The sequence below is a fragment of the Rhinolophus sinicus genome, chromosome 2, assembly GCF_057876585.1.
Source record: "Rhinolophus sinicus isolate RSI-liver-muscle chromosome 2, RSI-T2T, whole genome shotgun sequence".
Lineage (NCBI taxonomy): Eukaryota > Metazoa > Chordata > Mammalia > Chiroptera > Rhinolophidae > Rhinolophus > Rhinolophus sinicus.
In genome coordinates, this window is record NC_142502.1 from 51,525,807 (window position 1) to 51,547,247 (window position 21,441).

The 21,441-nt window shown below is 33.4% G+C and overlaps 1 pseudogene; it reads left to right on the forward strand.

The window, feature by feature from the left end:
• The first annotated feature begins 16,876 nt into the window (after positions 1 to 16,876).
• LOC109433761 (MICOS complex subunit MIC19 pseudogene) lies at positions 16,877 to 17,567 on the forward strand (annotated as a pseudogene).
• The last annotated feature ends 3,874 nt before the right edge of the window (positions 17,568 to 21,441 follow it).

Below are 21,441 nucleotides of genomic sequence, written 5' to 3' on the forward strand. Positions count from 1 at the left end.
AATGGCAAGATTTCATTCTTTTTTTATGGCTAAGTAATTTTCCATTGTATATATGTACCACTTCTTCTTTATCCAATCGTCTGTTGATGGGCACTTGGGTTGCTTATGAATCTTGGCTATTGTAAATGGTGTTTCAGTGTACACTATTTACTTTTATCAATTCAAATAAGTATTTTTGGATTTCTTCAGATAAATACCCAGGAGTATTAAAGGAATTGCTGGGTCATTAGTTAGTTCTATTTTTAATTTTTTGAAGAAACTTCAAACCATTTTCCATAGTGGCTGCACCAATTTGCAGTCCCACAAACAAAGCACAAAGGCTTCCTTTGCTCCACGTCTTCATCAACACTTGTTTGTTGATTTACTGATGACTGCCACTCTGACAAGTGCAAGGCGTTATCTCATTGTGGTTTTATTTTCATTTCTCTGATGATTAGTGATGTTGAGCATCTTTTTGTATATCCTCTTTGGAGAAATGTCTGTCAGGTTCTCTGCCATTTTGTAATTTGATTTTTTGTTTTTTGGTATTGAATTGTATGAGTTATTTATATATTTTGGACATTAACCCCTTATCATATGCATCTCACCATTCAGTAGGCTGTCTTTTCATTTTGTTTGTGGTTTCCTTTGCTGTGTAAAAAATTTTAGTTTGATGTAGTCCAATTTGCTTATTTTTCTGTTGTTGTTTTTGTTTCCCTGGCCCAATCAGAAGGTCAGAAAAAATATTAGTAAGAGTAATGTCAGAGTTTACTGCCTATGTTTTCTTCTAGGAGTTTTATGGTTTGGGGTCTTACACTCAAGTTTTTAATTGATTTTGATTTTTTTTATATATGATGTAAGAAGATGGTCTAGTTTTTGTGTTTTTTTCTTCCCCCCGTTGTATAGTCTTGCCTCCTTTGTCATGGAATAATTGACCATATGAGTGTGGGTTTATTTCTGGGCTCTCTATTTAGTTCCATTGATCTATGTGTCTGTTTTTATGCCAATACTATGCTGTTTTGATTACTACAGTCTTGTAGTTTGATATCGGGTAGCATGATACCTCTAATTTTGTTCTTTCTCAAGATTGCTTTGGCTCTTCGGGGTCTTTTGTGGTTCCATGTATATTTTAAGATTATTTGTTCTAGTTCTATGAAAAATGCCATTGGCATTTTAACACGGATTGCATTCAACATACAGATTGTTTTGGATTGGTTGGCAAGTTTAATGATGCTAATTCTTCCTATCTATGAGCTTGGCATATATTCCCATTTATTTGTACTTTCATTTTTTTTTTTCTTCAATGTCTTAATGGTTTCTGAGCACAGATCTTTTACTTCCTTGGTTCAATTTATTACTAGTTTTATTTGTTTGTTTGTTTGTTTGTTTTGGATGCAATTGTAAATGGCATTATTTTGTAATTTCTTTTTCTGACAGCTCATTGTTAGTGTTTAAAAATGCAACCAACATCTGAACATTAATTTTGTATCCTGCTACTTTGCTGAATTTATTTATCAGTTCTGAAGTTTTTTTTTTTTTTTTTTTTTTGGAATCTTTAAGGTTCTCTGTATATAGTACCATGTCATCTGCAAATAATGACAGTTTTAATCCTTCCTTTCCAATTTGGATGCCTGTTATTTGTTTTTCTTTCCTGGATGTGGATAGGACTTCAAATATTTTGTTGAATAAATATATTGAAAGTGGGCATCCTTGTCTTGTTTCTGATTTTAAGGACAACATTATTTTAGCTTTTCCATGTTGAGTTATGATGTTATGTGTGGTTTTGCCATATACAGCCTTTATTATGTTGAAATATGTTATCTCTGTTCCCACTTTGCTTAGAATTTGTGTCATAAATGGATGTTTGATTTTGTCAAACTCTTTTTAATATGATCATATGATTGTTATCATTTTGTTTATGTGGTGTATAATAATTAATTTTCAGGTATTGAAACAACCTTGCATCCCAGGAATAAATACCACTTGATCATGGTGTACAATCTTTTCATTGTATTGCTAAATTAGTTTGCTGATATTTGGTGAGGATATTTGCATCTATGTTCATCAGGATGTTGGCCTATAATTTTCTTTTTTTGTGAAGTTTTTGTCTTGTTTTGGAATCAGGGCAACGTTTGTCTCATAAAATGAGCTTGGGAGCTTTACTTCCTCTTGAGTTTTTTGGAATAGTTTGAGAAAAATAAGTGTTAATTATTCTTGAGTAAAATTTACCTGTGAAGCCATCCATTCCAGGATTTTGTTGGTTGGGCATTTTTGGATTACTGATTTGACTTCATTAGTAGTAGTCGATTGGTTCAGATTTTCTGTTTCTTCTTGATTTAGTCTTGAAAGATGGTATGTTTCTAGGAATTTATCCGTTTCTCCCAGATTGTCCAATTTGCTTGCATATGATTGTGCGTAATATTTTGTTATCATCCTTTGTATTTCTGTGGTGTCAGTTGTCACTTCTCGTTCCTTTCTGATTTTATTTATCTGGGAGCTCTCTCTCTCTCTCTCTCTCTCTCTCTCTCTCTCTCTCTCTCTCTCTCTCTCTTTTCTTTTTCTTGAGTCTGGTTAAAGGTTTATCAGTTTTGTTTATCTTTTCAAAGAACTAGCTCTTGGTTTCATTTATGTTGTGTATTGTTTTCTAGACTCTATTTTGTTTATTTCTGTTCTGATCTTTATTATACCCTTTCTTCTACTTACTTTGGGCTTTGTTTGCTCTTCTTTTTCTAGTTCTTTTAAGTGTAAGGTTAGATTGTTTACTTGAGATATGTTCTTATTTCTGAGCTAGACCTGCATTGCTGTGAATATCCCTCTTAGGTCTGTTTTCATTGCATCCCAGAGATTTGGGGACATTGTGGTTTAATTTTTATTAGTCTCAAGATACTTTTTGATTTCTTCCTTGATTTTATTGTTTACCCATTCATTATATAGTAGCATGTTATTAGTCCATGTGTTTGTGTGAGTTGTGTGGCTCAGGGTGAGGACTGGAGGGACAGTCATCATTTTCCCTATGCAGAATCCTCTGATGCAAATGGCAGGTGGGCGCCATCTTTCCTATGTTGAGCTTCCCCCACAGGGCGAAATCTGTGTTTCCCTTATGAACTCTGTTTGTTCCACCCTGGTGACTTCCTGAGACTCTGCCCCACCCAAACTGTGAGGCACTAGAAGCACTTTTGAGGCCAGAAGCCAACTCCAGCCGTGCTGCATTCATTCTTAGACAGCTCTCCGGGAGTCTGTGAGCCCCAGCTGGTCAGTGGCTGGCCTTGGTTTGCTCTGAGATACCTCACACAGAGACTAACATTAGTTGGGTGGGAGATTTGGGATGTATTCTTTATAGCAGTATACATTTCTGTTGCTGATAGAAGAAAAGGGAATATTTGGGACTAAGAAAGACAATTGCACTGGCTTCTTTTCTTATTTTTCTATTATTTACAATCTGAGTCCCTGTAACTATTGCACATCCCTGCCCATGGTCATTGCCATGTAACTTACAGTGCTTTCCTATGAGAGAAGTACTCTTCCTTTTTCTGTTCTCAGGCTTGGCTATGTGAAATTGTGCGGGTAAGAAAATTTGAGTAGAAGTGGCATATCACAGTGCTGAGAAAATCTTTAAGACTTATTACATGTTTCAGCAGCTTACTTGAACTTTTCCATCTGCTCCATAGCCAACCTGTCTTAATTGTGTTGATCCCATTGAAGATACACAGAGCAGAAGCATAGTAAACTTGTAGCCTACATGTAATGAGAGAGAAAGTAAATCTTTTTTTTGTGAGAGTCACTAGAGAAACTAGAGTTGTTATCAATTATAGGTCGTTCATCAATTGCAAATTGTTCAATAAGCAATCTCAAAAACCAGATTTCTACACAGCAACATCTCAATAATATACATCTCAAAGGAGATTCATGTGTATATCTCATTTTGTGGAGATTTATAACCCTGTATAATTTAACCTCCCCCAAAATGTAGGTGTGCATGTATCTGGACACAATATAACAAGCTAGCCTGACATAAAAACATAGAAGTAGTATTAATATTTGGTATTCTAATGCATTAAATAAAATACCATGCATCAGCTGATTGTAATTAAATTAATACTTTCTCTATTTGGATTCCATGATCATTGAAATACCACTTACTAAATTGTTTAATCTGGGTGGTTAAAATAGATAAACTCATTTGACAATTTCTTCACTTAAAAACTTCCTACTATCATCCCCCAAAATTGCCATTAATATTATTATTGTAAATTGTTGATGATAAGAATTGATTAGTAATAGATTGTAATATGTAAATAGAAGTAATTTTGAGTGTTTAATTGATCTCAGAATTATCTTTGACTCTGAAACTTAATGAGATGTAACAGTGAAAGTAACATTAAGTAAATATTAACAATGATTTTTAAATCATATAAAATCACCTTTGGATATTTTATTCCATATTGGTTATAAAAATATGTATCAACATACTATTTGCCAATGAGTTCTATAAATGCAGATCTAATTGTTTAATCCATTTTGTTTAACCAGCTTTTCTATAAAGAGAATTATAAAAAGAAACATTGAAATATTGCTACTTCAAAAAGTAATCCTAAGAAAAACCTTTATACTTAAGCCTTTCTAAATAGAACAAGACAATTTATTTAGTATTTTTAAAATGTATCAATATATAACTTTATCCAAGGTGTGACAATTAAGTTAGTGAATATGTTTGCAACAATGTTGCTAATCTTCTTTGATATCAGAGGAATTATTAATTATGGATTTGTACCAACTGCACAAACACTTAACCAAGTTTACTATTTGGAATTACTGAGAAGGCTGCAAGAAAAACTAAGACATCTTGAACTTTTCACCAACAATTCATGGCTGTCGCATCACAACAATGCACCAGCTCACATGGCACTGTGAGTGAAGGAGTTTTTAGCCAATAAACAACTGTATTGGAATACCCTCCCTACTCACCTGATCTGGCCCCCAATGACTTCTTTCTTTACTCAAAGAGAAAGGAAATATTGAAAGGAAGACATTTTTATGACATTCAGGACATTAAGGTAATACGACGACAGCTCTGATGGCCATTCCAGAAAAAGAGTTCTAAAATTGCTTTGAAGGGTGGGCTAGGTGCTGGTGTCAGTGCACAGCTTCCCAAAGGGAGTACTTCGAAGGTGACCAAAGTGATATTCAGCAATGAGGTATGTAGCACTTTTTCTAGGATGAGTTCAGACATCGTAGGTATAACATAACCTTTCACCTATATGCTTTTGCCTTATCAAAGTACATTCTTCAGATATATTTCTAGTTTTCAATTATTGCATAAAATAAGTACATGGCAAAGATAAGCATCTATCATTTATTATGGTAGGCAGAATAATGCTTCCTCCTCAAAGATATCTGCACCCTAATCCCTGGAATCTGTGAATATGTGATTTCTATCAGTACTAATAATACTACTGTAATTTGTTAACAGTCATGATGGAAGAGAGTGCTAAAATTTTGTTAGAGATTAGTGAAAATAGAAGTGTAATTTTTCCCATCCACGTTCAAGGATCCTTAGAGTTCTGTCTGTAGATCTCAGAATAAGGACCATTTGGTCCAGTTCTAGGTCCATTTGGTCCAGGACTAACTTTCCTTAAATGCTTGCCATAAGCAAATATAATTCTTCTCAGGAGGACTATATCATTCTTAAGCATCAAATTATATAGATAATGTTTAATATTGAAAGTCAGAATGCTCAAACAAAATAACCAGAGAGCACTCCGAAAAATAATAGAATGCATATTCTTCTCATGTGCACATGTAATATTTACCAATATTCTGAGCTACTAAATGAATCTAAACAAGTTTAAAAGAATATAAATCATTCAATGCTTATTCTCAGGTTATAATTTAATTAAACTATAAATCAGTAACAGAAAGAGACATGGTAAAGTCCGAAGTAATGGAAAATTAATACACATCTAAGTAGCTCATGCATCAAGGAAAAGAAACAAGAAAAATTAAAAATCTTTTAACTAATTATAAATGAAAATACAATATCAAGTTTGTGAAATACAGCAAAAGTAGTTATTTAAGTGAAAATTATAGTATTAAAATACTTATACTAGATATTACGACAAATACTAAAAAGAGAAAATAAGCCAAAAAAAGCAGAGGAAATGAAATAATAACACAGAAATCAATGGAAATGAAAACATAAAAACAATACAGAAAGTCAATAAAAGCAAAATTAATTATTTAAAAAGAATAATGAAATTGACCATTTCTAGCCAGACTAACGAAGTAAAAAGGATAAGGAAAAAAAAAATACATATATATGTATATATATATATATATTTCCTTATCCTTTTTACTTCATTTTATATATATATATATGTATCTCAAGAATAAAAGGAGGTACATCACTACTGATCTCAAAGACATTGAAAGGATGATAGGAAATACTGCTAACAAATATATTTTCAATTATACAATTTAGCTATAATGAACTAATTCTTTAACAAGTGCATACTAACAAAACACACCAAAGAAGGATAACCTAAGTAGTCTTCTATCTATTAAAGAAATTTAATTTTTAGCTTAGAAAAAATAACTCCAGGCACAGATGACTGCACTAGCAAATTTTGCTGGTATTCAGAAATAAGTAATACAAATTTTACATAATCTTGTCTAGGAAAGAGAATAGGAAAGATTATCCTAATATCAAAAAGCATATAAAGGCACTAGAAGAAAACTATAGAAAATGACTTTCATTAATATAGAGGCAAAAATCGTCAACCAAATATTAGCAGACAAATTCACATTTAATAGATAGATATGCAGTTAAACAAATATGTGAATAAATATAAATAATTGTATGTTTATATATAATGAATATATACACTCTCACTGTTTCTCTTGAGAGGGCCTACAAACAAGCAGTGCCTAGTAGTAAGGAGCACATCTAGTTCTCAGATCTTGGTTTCTAAATGTCATTCTCCAATAAAAAGCATTACGATTCCTTGACAAAATGACTGATTCTAGTGCTAGAATAAGGAAAACATGAGATGGACATGGGGCATCTTGTAGTGCCATAAGGTAAAGAAGTGTTCAAAAAGATACATGAATAAAAATGAGTCGTGGCATGTTAAAAGGACACAGGAGCCAACATCAAATGAGCTCCCAGTGGTCTAAGCTGGAACAATTAGAGCAACAAAATCAACAATATTCATTTTAACTCAAAGCATAAAATAAATGCCCATATATCCATGGATATAAAATAATATAGATATATGCCTGAAAAAATAAAGAAATTGTAGAAAAAAGATTAATCTTTACTATAGAAGAAATCCAAATAAAAATTGTAGAAGACATGTGGTCATAGAAAGTCACTATTGGTATTCCACAGAAATAAGTACCGCAAGTAAGATCCATTGATGAATACTACAGTAGCAAGCCTAACGTTAAGGAGAAACAAGATATTTTCATACCCTTAGTCTTCTCAAAAATATGTATGAGCTCATGTGGTAGTTATAACAAATATTCACAAATTCATTAATCTCCTCCTAGAGGTAGGCTTTAAATATCTCAAAAAAAAAAACAAAACTGGGTGGACTTAGTGAATTGCTCTAACACATAGAGTATTGAAAGTGAAAAATAGTAACTTTAGAGAGGAAAAACCTGTAAGATACCATCTTAATCTAATGATCAAAGTTAACACCACTAGTGATAAGTCCTGTTGACATGTACCCTCTGATGAGAAGAGCACAGCATCTCTCTTTCTTCCACAAAAATTATAATCTCAGTGTAATCATAAGAAAACAAAGGGAAAATTCAAATGAGAGACATTCTATAAAATCTGACCACTATGCTAAACAATTGTCCAGAAAAACAAGGAAAGAGTGAGAAAATGTCACAGATTAGAGAAAAACTAAGGAGACATCATGATTAAATTAAATGTGGTATTCTAGATTGTATCCTGGAACAGAAATGGGACATCAGTGGAAAAATTTTGATTTCTGTATGAAATGTGAGTTTAGTTAACAGTATTGTACCAACGTTTGTCTCTTAGTGTTGAAAAATGTACTGTGTTTATGTAAGATGTTAACATTTGGAGAAGCTGGGTAAAGAGTGTACATATAGGGAATATATGGGATCTCTCTGTACTATCTTGGCAAATATATATATATATATATATATATATATATATATATATATATATAGTATAAAATTCTTTTAAAATTGAAATGTTTTAAAACAAGTATAATAACAAAAATAACTAGAGCTACAATGAGCCAAAACTACCTGACAAAAGATTGTGAAGAACAACAGACCATAAGAATAAATGTATAAGTAATCCTGGTATGCAATTAGTATATTTAGTCTTTAGAATAAGTATGTTTAACAAGATCAAGGATATAAAGGATAATATCAAAAATTTCACGAAAGGACTGGAAACAATAAAAGAAGAACCAAATGTACGTTTTATAACTTGAAGCTACAATAACTGAAATTAAAACCACCAAAGACAACATCACTTTGTAGAAAGGACATTTCTCTGCTTCTATTTTACTTGAGTTTCCAGGGTAGTTAAAATTGTTAAACAACTGACTCTTTTAGGTCTTATTGCTTCTTATCAATTTTCTCATCTGGCATCCCTTTATCTGCTCAGTTTCTAGAATAGGTGCCTCCTAAAACTCTCCCGTTACGTGACTTCAGATCTGTATGCTCAAGATTTCCAAAGCTGTGTTCTATGTGATTCTAAACAATTTCTAATAGCATTTACCACAAATTTGGCAATTATTTACTTCACAGAACTTTTCTCTTTGTTATCATTTGTTTTTCTAAAAAATAATTAAGCTCCTTGAGGACTCGTGTTGCTTTGAGACCTATAGGATATGTATACGATCTCTCTGTACTACCTTGTGAATGTTAAATCAACTTAACATTATGATTTGCACATAGTAGACATTCAAAATATGTTGACAAATACAACTTTTATGAGGGGCCTTATTATATAGTTTAGTGTCAAATTATTACTGTCTAGGAACAAATGCAAATATTCTTAGTATTTATGGCAGTAACAGACTTTCAAAATTAGTCTTTAAAAATCTTTTTCATTATAAAAACATTATATAACTTGGTAATGTTTTAGAAATTACTTACTTGAAAAACTAAAATGTCAGTTTTAAAAATCCTGCATGCACAACACAATTTTTTGATTTATGGCTCTTAATTTTGAAGCTAAATAGATTATTTTTTTCATGTAATTACATTCCACCATTTTAATTATTAAATGTGTTCAGAGAAATTAAATGCCTTTTTTTCACAAGCAACACTTAATGATTATTTTGCTCTAACAGGTACTTTGGGAACGAAACACAGTTGTTCTGTGCTGATAGCCTATTTGCCCTCTGAATTACTAGACATAGTGACTAGACATCCACTTATGTAGCAGAAGAGCTGATATTCCTGATGAGGGCAATAGATAAGGCAATCTGTGCTCCTACTACAGAGAGTGTGTAAGAAAAATGGAAAAACTAATCAAGGTAACTAGATTGTGCAATGATAAAACTAGATGGGTATATGAATTTACTTTTTAAATGGGAAAGCAAGACACAAAGGTAAGATAATAAAAGCATAGTTATTTTCATAACTTCTGTTTAATGATTTATTAAATTTAAAACTATATCCAAAAATTGCATTAAATATTACACATTGATAACAACTTAAAAAAATATTTCACACATGAGGAAGCTCAAGGGAAAACACCGTGTTTCCTCGAAAATATGACCTAGCTGTACCATCAGCTCTAATCTGCCTTTTGGAGCAAAAATTAATATAAGACCAGTCTTATATAATGTTAGATAAGACCTGGTCTTATAGTAAAATAAGATGGGATCTTACATTAATTTTTGCTCCAAAAGATGCATTAGAGCTGATGGTCCAGCTAGGTCTTATTTTCAGGGAAACGGTAGCAGTTTAGAACTTTTAGCACCTCAAAGCCAAAAAAAAAAAAAATAGGTAATAGGGTTAGTGTGAGAGAAGAAAGAAGATGGAAGGGGAAAGGGAGAAGATAATTTCTGTACATGACAATATGTCTGAAGTTGAAAAGCAAACTGGCACATAAATATTAGTTTATTTATTTATTATTATTATCATAATTATATAAAGCAGTTAAACTCTGATGAGCTTTATAAATATGTGTGTGTGTGTGTGTGTGTGTGTGTGTGTGTGTATTCTGTAAAAGTCCCAGTGTACATTGGCACTCTGTAATCAACAACATTATATTTTTCCATTGAAAGATGAACAGCATATTCAGATTTGTTTAAATGTTGGAAATGAGGGTACAAGATTATAGACTGGTAATATATTACGTATTCAGGGTCATGAATTCAGAACTACTTTGAGTATATCTTTAGATCTACGTTTGAGATTATATTATACGCTAGATTAGGGTCAATTGGCCTTTTTCAAAGAAACTGATCTAAATGTAAAATGTGCTTTACTGTTCTTTTCTCCATGTAAATTTCATTATATCAACTTCCATCACATCATTGATCTTTTTGTAAGCAACAGCTCGTCGACAACGTTTTGAACCATAAGATTATAGGAAGTATATCTGATTGAAAATGTCAACACAATTTTAATTTCTTCCATAGTTTATTTTAACCCTTTATTCCTGTTGCTTCACAATATTAAAAATCCTGTAAACCTTGTTTTATTTTCTGACGCAAATCAAAAGTACACAATGAAAAGACAATTTTCTAGTTTTAATATCAGGACTTTTCCTTTTAGCCACAACACTTGTCCATTGCTTTATGATACAGATTATGATAATAAACAATTTCACTAGCTCTTATTTTCTTGTTCTTCAAAAATTGAATAAGAACCAATAATTTAATAAGTCTGCTTTCTTCTTTCACCCAGATTTCCTAAAATTTGTGCACCCAAATGATTTTTTACTTTAAAGTAGTGACTGCATTTCAACCATTTTAAGAATATTTCTTTGGAAGTGGCCTTTGGTAAATATATCCAGCTGAAAATGCCTAAATATTGTATGTTAACATTGTCCCCAAACTTGTTCCTTTTATTGCACTTTAACTTTGAAGAAATCCCACCTTTATTGGGACTTTAGCTCCTTTTATATCAGTGACCTGTGTAAGTGCCAAGGGGAGGCCCAGAAAGTAACAGCCGATAGGAAAATCGCCATACAGCTAGGGCGAAATGCGTTTGTCTCTTAACTGTACACATTTTAGCCATTTTAACTTATACAATATACTTAAATTGTCAGTAATCTATTTTCTTAAATATGATACGCAGTTTACAGATAAAGAAAATGCAATTATGTATCTTCTGCATAAATCACTACTTTAATAAATATATATAGATATGAAACATTTTGGATATACATATGATATACATATGAAAACATTTTTAATTATAAAAGCCTAAAAGTACATAAAATATTATTTTAATATTATAGTCTGGCTGATGTACGTTTATGTCGATAGTTTGTCTATTAAAAATGTTGGGCATTAAATGTGAAATTATCAAATAGTCAAGACCCTCTATAAGTTAGTTTATATTGAATTCACTGAAAGACAATACACATATTAACTAAATTCCATTCTTTTAGGAGTACTAACTACCTTGCCATGAGCTTTATTATTAATTTGTAGTTAAAATAATGCAAGTTTGGAGAATTTCATTTGAAATGTGAAGTAAGATAGAATTAATAGGGGAAATGCACATGCAAATTAATGACTGTTTTCATATTAGAAATCTGATCTTCATAATCATGTAAAAAGGTGCAATTAAAATTTTATGTGATACAACCTAATCCTAGGTGAGATAAAATAAAGAATGCATACTCTTTTGACTAAAATATTGAAGTTTACTGTTATAGTCACTGTCTTATAATTTCTGGCGTCCATGTGAGAAAGTTCATGTGTTATTAAATATAACTTCAACACTTTCTCATATGTCTTTTTAGGTGGATTGTAAAGGTTATAGATTTTATTTAAAAGTAAACAAATATTTAGAGGGATAAAAACATATATTAATGAGTTTAGTATTGAGACACTGCATCAAAATTAATTCCATACATGCATTGTATATTGAATATATATGTAGAAAAAAGAGGAATAAAATGGAATATGTATAAACATCCCAGATTAATCTAGTGCAGATGCTAATTCTGATAATGTCTCTAAGTAACTTCTGCTTGCACTACTTGCTTTCAGTCTACAAGAGTTAAAGGCAAGTTCATGCTTAATGCAAAGGATAGTAACATAGCATGTCAAAATATATTAGACAATAAAAGCATCTAATGTTGTGAAGCAAACTTGCTTCTTAACATAAAACATTAGTCAGCAACATCAGTATTTAAATGATAGTATTTAAATAGTTACTAAAACACTATGAAGATATACATGTGATGTTGATTCTCTAAGAATACTGCCAATAATTAAATTTGTCTCTGACCTCTTTCCTATCCAAGGTACTTAATAATTTACGTTAATAAGGCAAAAGTATAGAAACTATTTATTGCCAAACTCGTCACTCAAATATAATGGATGGCATTTTACATTATGTAGTACAATAGATCATCTGGATATTCTATTTCACTGTCAACTACACTTTAAGCACGCATTTTGGAATATAAATATTTTATCATGTTGCCATCAACAAAAAAAGCCTCTTGGTGTTGAAACCACTATTTAATGGCTACGTGGAAATTTGTGTCTTTGAGGAAATTCCTCTCTGCCTTTCCAGCAACTATATAAATTAGGTAAAAAAATGTTGTTGTTTTTTTTTTTTTTTACCATCAATTAAGGATTGATTTCAATATTATTTTTGTGTTGTCTGTACATATGTACAATTTTCTTCAGTTTTTTAAAAATTAGACCAGTTATCAGGTATATTATGAAAACATTTATATTTAGATCAAATTTTGATTTTAAACATCTTTAAATATATTATACTTCATTTTACAGAATGTTCCGTACATTATGTTTGCCTACTAAAGGCCACCGTACTGAAGTGTAAACATGTGAATAAAAAGCACAAATTGTATTATTGATCAGAGAAGAACTGAATGTGATAGACATACATGATGCCAGTTATCAGAGGAACCCACTCTGTCACACGACAGTATTTTTATCAGTTGTCACTGTGGCCTATAAACCTACAAGGGAACATATGAGAATTTCCTTGAAGGAAGTAAGGCCACATATACAATTTTTAAAAGCCTCACAACTGGCTCCAATATTTTTGCACAATGAGTATTGCCCTAGAACCTTAGTTCTCAACCTTTAGCCAGAATCAGCTCACTTGGAGGGCATGTTAAAACAGATTTTGGCCCACCCCAGGGTTCTGCTTTAGTATTTCTGTGAGGAGCCTGAGAATTTACATTTCTAAGTTCCACGGTGTTGATGGCTAGTTCATTACCCACACTTTGAGAGCCACTGCCCTAGCAGGTCCTGTTTTTCCTGTTTCAGCCATGAATGGGAGACCTGTCAGGAATGAGGGAGTGTTTCCTCTCCATGGGTGATTCTACTCTGAATCTTCAACTGATTGATACAGGACACATAGGTCTCCTTTTTTATATACTAGAAATATAAAGGCCTATTTTTTTATTTTTATTTTTTTTTTACTTAGTAGTAAGTATGATATAGTATACACGAGAGTACTAAAGTGAAGCAACTGGGACCTTTCTTTTAGCCTAATATAACCTAGTTCAAACTAGTGCTTTTATAAAGAGACTAAACATTGTAAGCTGTGGTAAAGAAGTGTTCAAGGAATACAGAACACAAAGGAAAAAAAAAAGTAATGCAACATGGGATCTGAGTCAGAAAAGAGTTTCAGAAGGAGGTGACTCACAGGTTATAGCTTAAAAGATGAATAGAAGTTACCAGGTGTCACAGTGAAATATTTTCAATAATGGAACATTGTGATGTAATCTGTTCATCTTTCTGATATTTGTGAAACAAAAAGTTTTCCATTATAATCTGCTCTCAAAATGATTGACCCTAGTCTGTGCCCTGCTCTTTTTTATTTCTCACTATGAGCTTGCCCCAATGCTGAATACAAGTTTTTGTTTTTTAAGTTGAGTTGCATTTCCAGACTGATTCTTATTTCATGACAAAGTTAAAGGTTCTAGGTATTGTTTTTCAATTCTAAAAAGAAATATAAATATAAACACAGACAGGGTCACTCACACCACCTACTATAAGAATGGTGGATCACAGGGAGGATGCAGACATGGATCCGGTTTCCTGTTGCAATGTCTTGTCCACTAGGGATTAGTCTAAGGGACAGACTGGCCTGGGCTTTTGTAGAGAAAAATCTTACAATACAGTAAGAATAATCTTTGTCAATTCTGTCTCTGCCCAAACCTCTTAGGAGCTTGAAGATATATATATTTTTTTTTAATGTAAGAGAAAGTCTAAATGTATATTAATGAGTAATAATTGTTTATGAGATAATTTAGTAGTGGAGCCATACTTGTTTCAGCCAAATTTTTTTGGGTTTAAAGCAACAGTTCTTAAATATTTCATTATATATAGCCCCAAAAATGACAGAACAAAATCATTCCAGGCAGAGGAACTAGCATTTAAGCATAAATCTGAATATTAAAAAAATCCAAGCAATTATTTTTCCTGGAATATAAAATTAAGATAGAAGTAAAATAGAAAAAAATAAATCATACAGGGGCTTATATATCATGCACTGATACACTGATGAATTTCTCTTTGTGTTTATTATATGTGTATTATAAATCCATACAGTGCAGTAGCACACAATCAGTAAAGGTACTAAGTTTTGAATAATGTAAAAAAAATGCTTGTGTTAAGATAAACTACTTAGTTTGTAAAATTATATACGCTATTAATTCATCAAATATTTATTAAGAATGCTATCATGTGACACATGCTATTTCATAACACTGAGGATACAGTTTCAAACAGTACAATTTCTTGGCCTCCTCAAGATTATATTCTAGATCAAAGAGACAGCAAATAAATTGGAAAATGGTGTAGGGGCGGAGAATCATGTAGTGAAAAGTATCATAAAATAAGGTTAAATAATTACAAGTATAGCTATAAAGATAGGGAGATCAGAAAAGTGAATGGATTAGGTAGCAAGTGAATGTATTATTTATTATACAGTAACAACTGAAAATTTAGTGGCCAAAAGCAAAAACAAAAAAAATAATTTTCTTAGTTATGTAACTTAGGATTTGGGAATGACTCGTTGATTGTCTTTGGCTCAAAGTCTCTTAAGAGATGTAGTCAAACTTTCAGGTGAGGGTGTGGCCTCATCTGAAAACTCAACAGTGGAAGATCTGTTCCAGGTCTACTCATATGGTTGTTCCAAGGCTCAATCTCTCAACACCCGAACCTCTACACATGGCTGCTGCACAGTGTGGCAAGTGGCTTCCCTCAGGGCTGAAAATCCAAGACAGAACATACCTAAATTGAAAGACACAGTCTTTTTATAACCTAATTTCAAAAGTGGCATTGCGTCATTTCTGCCATATACTATTCATTCTAAGCAGATCAGTACATCCAGTCCACACTCAAAGGGAAATAATTACACAAGTATAAGAGTATAGAAGCATGAATACCGGGACATAGATATCATTGAAGGTCACTTAAGAACTTGCCTACCACAGTAGCATGTAAGCTGAAAACTCATTGCCAATGAAGAAATCAGCCATGACACAACCAGGCAAAAATAATTCAAGCAAGGGAATGACATCATATATTTTGTGATACTATTTTAACCAAACCTCATTCATAGACAGGAGCACTACAAAAAATATTTGCCTGAGGCCTTGCAAACCCTAGGAGTGTCCCTGCCTCCAGATCTAACGTTTCCTACTTATTGTTTCCCTTAGGCTTCTTCCTTGGCATTTGCCCCCTAGAGGTCATTACGCTCTACCAGGTTATACTCTTGGAAGAAGTCTCTTTAAGTCAATTGGAGCTCACTTCTCTCCTTGTTGTTCACTTGGCATTTTTGCCTTTCCAAACACAGAAAATGCAGGCTGCATTCCAAAACCATGTTTTACATTAGTCTGGTGGCAGTATATTATGGTCCTACAAGTGTTTGCAATTTAGAAACTTGTAGCTCATCTGGGAGCATCACTTATTTCTATGAATCGTTCTCTTATAATATCCCTTACTTGGTACACAGGGGGAGATACCACAGCACCCCCTACCTTTCATGTTTCCCCGAAAATAATACCTAGCCGGACCATCAGCTCTAATTCATCTTTTGGAGTAAAAATTAACATAAGACTGGGTCTTATTTTACTATAATATAAGACTGGGTATAATATAATATAATATATAATTAATATAATATAATATAATAAATATAATATAATATAATATAATATAATATAATATAATATAATATAATATAATAAACAGTACAGTATACTATAATATAATACCAGGTCTTATATTAATTTTTGCTCCAAAAGACACGTTAGAGCTGATGGTCCAGCTAGGTGTTATTTTCGGGGGAAAAGGGTAGTAGGACATCAACATTCTTCAAACAACCCAATTATTTTTAATTTCTTGTATTTGTGTGTATAAATTAGTAATGAATGCTATATAAAGAGAGCAGGATCAGTTTTCCTTACTTGTAATATCCCCCGGCATCTCAATTTAGGAGGAGGTAGTACTTGTCATTAACACTAAGATGGACATATTAACTTGTTACATCCTGTTATAGTATCATAAATAATACCTTAATGATAAAGTTTGGTATGGATGGATGGATAGATAGGTAGATAGATAAAAGAAAATATAGGGGGTTGTGGCCTTGCACCCGCTGTGCAAGGAAAAAGTCCGGGCATGTGTGTGCATGGGGCCTGAGCTGCTTGTGGGTCCACGCTAGGTCTCTGCGGGGACAGAAGAAGCCATGGGCAGGACCGCCAGCACCCGCCGGGTCACCTTCGAGGTGGAAGAGAATGAGAACCTCACCGTGGTGAAGGGCATCCGGCTTTCGGAAAATGTGATGGGTGGTACGAGGAAACATCTCCAACGAAGTCTCAGCGGTATTCTGGTGCTTATGGTGCCTCAGTGTCTAATGAAGAATTGAAAAGAGTAGCTGAGGAGCTGGCCCTGGAACAAGCCAAGAGAGAATTTGAAAACCAGAAACGATTAAAACAAGGGAAAGAAGTGGACCGAGACAGGGCTTTAGCCAATGAGCAGCTGACCAGACCTATTCTCCACGAGAGGATATCCAGTGAGGAAAAGGGCTCCAAGGCAAAGCTGCTGGCTAAGCAGCTGGAAGAGAAAAATCGAGTGTTAAAGAAGCAGGGTACGCTCTACACAGAGCAGCTGGCTAGACTGGAGGTGAGGAGCTCCGAGTTCTACAGAGTCACCACCAAACAGTACCAGAAAGCTGCTGAAGAGGTGGAAGCAAAGTGCAGGCGGTATGAGGTTCACGCAGTCTGCGCTGACCTGCAGGCCCAAATTCTCCAGTGTTACCGCCAGAACAGCCAGCAGACCCTCAGCTGCTCTGCTCTGACTGACCAGTGCATGCGCTGTGTGACTCAGGCCAAACAGAGCCTGCTTGAGAAGGGAGGATAAAATCAACGTACAGCACGCAAAGCTCCTTCAACGTTAATTCCAGAGGCGGAACATTTTTTTTTTTTTTTTCTAGTAAGAAAGTAACCTATTTGCAGAGAAGACCAGTAAAGAGGAGCCCTGGAGAGCAGAGGGAACAGAAAGAAACCTGTTACCATGTGATCAACGATGATTTGGAAAGAAAGCTAAGGCCTCGGTCAGGGGTCAGTCACCAAGGACGTGCTGCAGTGTTAATAAACCGCAATATGATGACAAAAAGAAAAAGGTAGCCCTCTCTACCTTTTGTCCTTTCTGTTCAGCTCTCTTTTCTAACTAGTCTCCATCGTTAGGTGAACCTCCACTCCACCAAAGCTCAGGGGTTTGAATTGGGCGGTAAGGTCATTGGAGTGGGGAGAGGACAGGGCAAAACACCTCAACCTGGGGCCAACAACGCTGGGCGGAATTTTCTAGACTGCGGCATGTTGGGTTTCTCTTTTTCTTTTCTCCTTTGACTATATAAGAGCCGTTTCATTTTAACTTATGGTGATCATGTAGGAAGATCATGTAAAAAAGGAGAGAAAATGTACCTCTTTTACTGGAATAATGTTTATGATTACAAGTGAAATGAGGCCTTTTTTATCAACGTAAAGGCAACCTTCGCTTATATAAGCGCTTCTCTATCGTGATACTGACATCTTTACTTCACTCACTATCAATAATAAATATATTTTCTGACGAAAAAAAATAAAATTATCTTTCATGTTTTAGTTTAAGAGAATTGCTTATATGTAGAATTAATGGACAGAACATATAAAACATCTTAAGTCTCTTCATAAAAATAATTTTTATAAGTAACAGTGGAAGATCATGTCATGAAGGAGACCACTAAAGAACAAATAAACAAAAGAAAACACACACACACACACACACACACACACACACACACACACATACACATAAACACACACACTCAGAGAAAGAATGAAAACCAGGGTAGTGTAGTATAAATATTACCAAAAGAATGAAGAGATTTCATAGGGTATATCAGATAGGAGAATATGATCTAGCTTAAGATACTATTTTTAAAGACAATATAATTGAAATACAATGTGTAAATGCAAATCTCTTTTTAAGGAGTAAGCATTGAGTGAAAGAGCCAATTCTTGGAGGGTAAATTTCTTTTGAACTCTTGGAAGGTTCCCCTCAGCATTACATTCTTGACCTATTTCTTCTCTTTTTGATGTAATCCACTGCTCCCTTTGTTGCTGGTCACTTCCTGGAATGGTGAACTTTGCCTTCGAAGTATTGTACTCCTCTCTATAAGTGTTTGAGCGAGTTGGCTTAAGGGTGTATTTCTTTCCTGTCCTTGTTCAAGCATTCAATCATGTGTTTACCTATTCAGATAATTTTATTTTTTTCTTGTTCAAGATTTCACGTACCTATCACAATCATTTTTTTAATCTGTCATTTCTTGTTCTCTTCCACAGAAGTATTACTAATTCTTAAACAAAAAAATGATAGATTAACCGAAACTTTATTTCCTGTCATTAGTGTTGGCAATGGTACTTAATTTATCCTTGTATACTGACTTGCTATTTTTTTTTTTAATAATAACAAAACAGTTTCTTATAACTAGAAAAGTAAGCATGATTTACAATCACAAATTTAAATATAAGGAGATCCTCATTTCTGAATGAAAGCAATATTGAAAGATTCAGAAAGTTTTCTAAGGGGCACCCCCATTTGGGACCCCTTCCCGCTTGGGAGCTCTGACTCTTTGCTTTCAATAAACTATCCTCTTTTTGATACTCAAAAAAACCAAGTTTTCTAAGAAAACTAACAAGTCTATGTGCTTGTACATAAAAAGAAGAAACATGTTCTCCAGATAGAAAAAAAATTAAGTACAATCAATAAGAACAAAACCTTTTAATTTTTTTTTGGTTCTCAACACATTCTGAATAAAACAAAAAACTAGAAGTTGGGCTCTGGATACATTAATGAAATGAAAATATAGAACATTTTTAATAAATTTTTGGTCATTTCATTAAAATAAACGTGTGCTTCTAAACATAGAGAAATAAATTACATAATGTAAAAAGTATAAAAGACACATATATGTATATTATCTATGGGAAACTAAATTGGCTGAAATATCTAAAAGAGCAAATTAGCATAGAAATACCGTTTAAATGAGTGATATACTTCTTGTTGTAGGACTTCTAGAAAAATTGCAATTGCTGACACCATCTAAAATACACATAATGAAATAGTATTTGAGTAATAACATTACAAATAATTGTTAATATTTTCCTGACTACTTTGTATATAGTAGGAAGTGGGTTCAGTGTTTATATGTAAGTCCTGGGAATCAAAAGATTTTAGCTTCAAATTTCAGGTGTGCCATTTATTAGCTATATGTCCTGCAGCAATAAATGCATCCCTGTGAAATTCAGGATGCTCATCTCTTAAGTGTGTTGATAATAACAAATAGCAAGAAGTGCGGTGTTTAAATTAAATGGAACAATACAGAAGGAAATACCTGACGCCCCCCCCCCCCCGAAAAAAAAAAGAAAAGGATTTCCCTTTCATTAGCATTTTTGATCTGCAGGAATAGGCTGAAGCCTGATTAACTTTTTTTTCCCCCTCTGTTTGCTATCCTTTATTGAAGGATCCCATATCTTTATGGGATCCCAGGCAAATCGGAAACCAGACCGGTCCTCCAAATGTATCAAGAGGCATCAATGGGAGAGGAATGACTTATGATCTCCCCACACCTCCCTGGAAACAGAAACCACCACAGACAGACAAACAGGAACAGGGGAGGAGAACTCGCCTTACTCTAGGTTCTTTCCCCTTTGTGCTCACTTGAAAAGAAAGTTAAACACTAAGTCTGGTTAATTTTTAAAACACAACAGTTTCAATATTTATATTTATTTTAATATCTGCTGCCACTTGAAATGTTCAAACAAAAACATATTTCAAAAGAAGCCACTTGCTAAGGGTAGCTATTTAAAACTAACCGAGGATATTAGTTCATAACTAGGCTACACGTAATTGAGTCAATACTGCATGCCTGCCTGTGAGATGGGGAAAAAAAATAGAAATCCAAGTCTCAAAAAATGTCTCCCATGATTAGAAATGTTCAAGACATGGATAGAACACTTCAAAAAGCAAAGAGATGCTGACTGTAATTATGAGTCTTTTGTTCTTTTTTCCTAAACTCACAGAAGATTAGGCACTGGAAAGATGAAACTTTATAATACAAAAAAATATAATTAAGACAACAGGCTTGGAAAGAATACAGGAAAAAGACAAGATGATTTATACAAAATGCAAGTGTCTCTGTTGAATAAGTAAGGTGATTCAAGAACAGAGTTCAAGTCTGAAACTCTTTTAACAGAGAAAAAAAGAAAATGAGAAACACTCTCCTAACTCATTATATAACCTTATTACTACATATAAACAAGAACTATACAAGAAAGCAATTTTAGTGCCTATAGCATATGCTATTTATATCAGTTTTTGGCATAAAATTCATCCCAAAGTGTTTTATTGTGTGGGGCAGGCATTCTGATAGGACACATCTGAGAAGACATCTGAATTTCTTATCTGGGGCCTCAACTGGAAAGATTGAAATAGCTGCAATTCACTTGTGCAACAGAGGGCAAGAGGTATCTTTATACTTCATTCACATTTCTGTCATCTAGGCTAATATGACTTGTTACACCCAGATCAACTAGGAATGGGACCTACATGTGGCCTCTCATGTGACTTGAGTTTCCTCACAGCGTGGTGATTACTGAGTGTTTGAACTATTTACATTGTGGCTGAGGGCTCCTAGAGTTGTTATGCATGTAAGCAAAGCAAAGTTTGAAAGTTCTCTTAGAGGGGACATAGC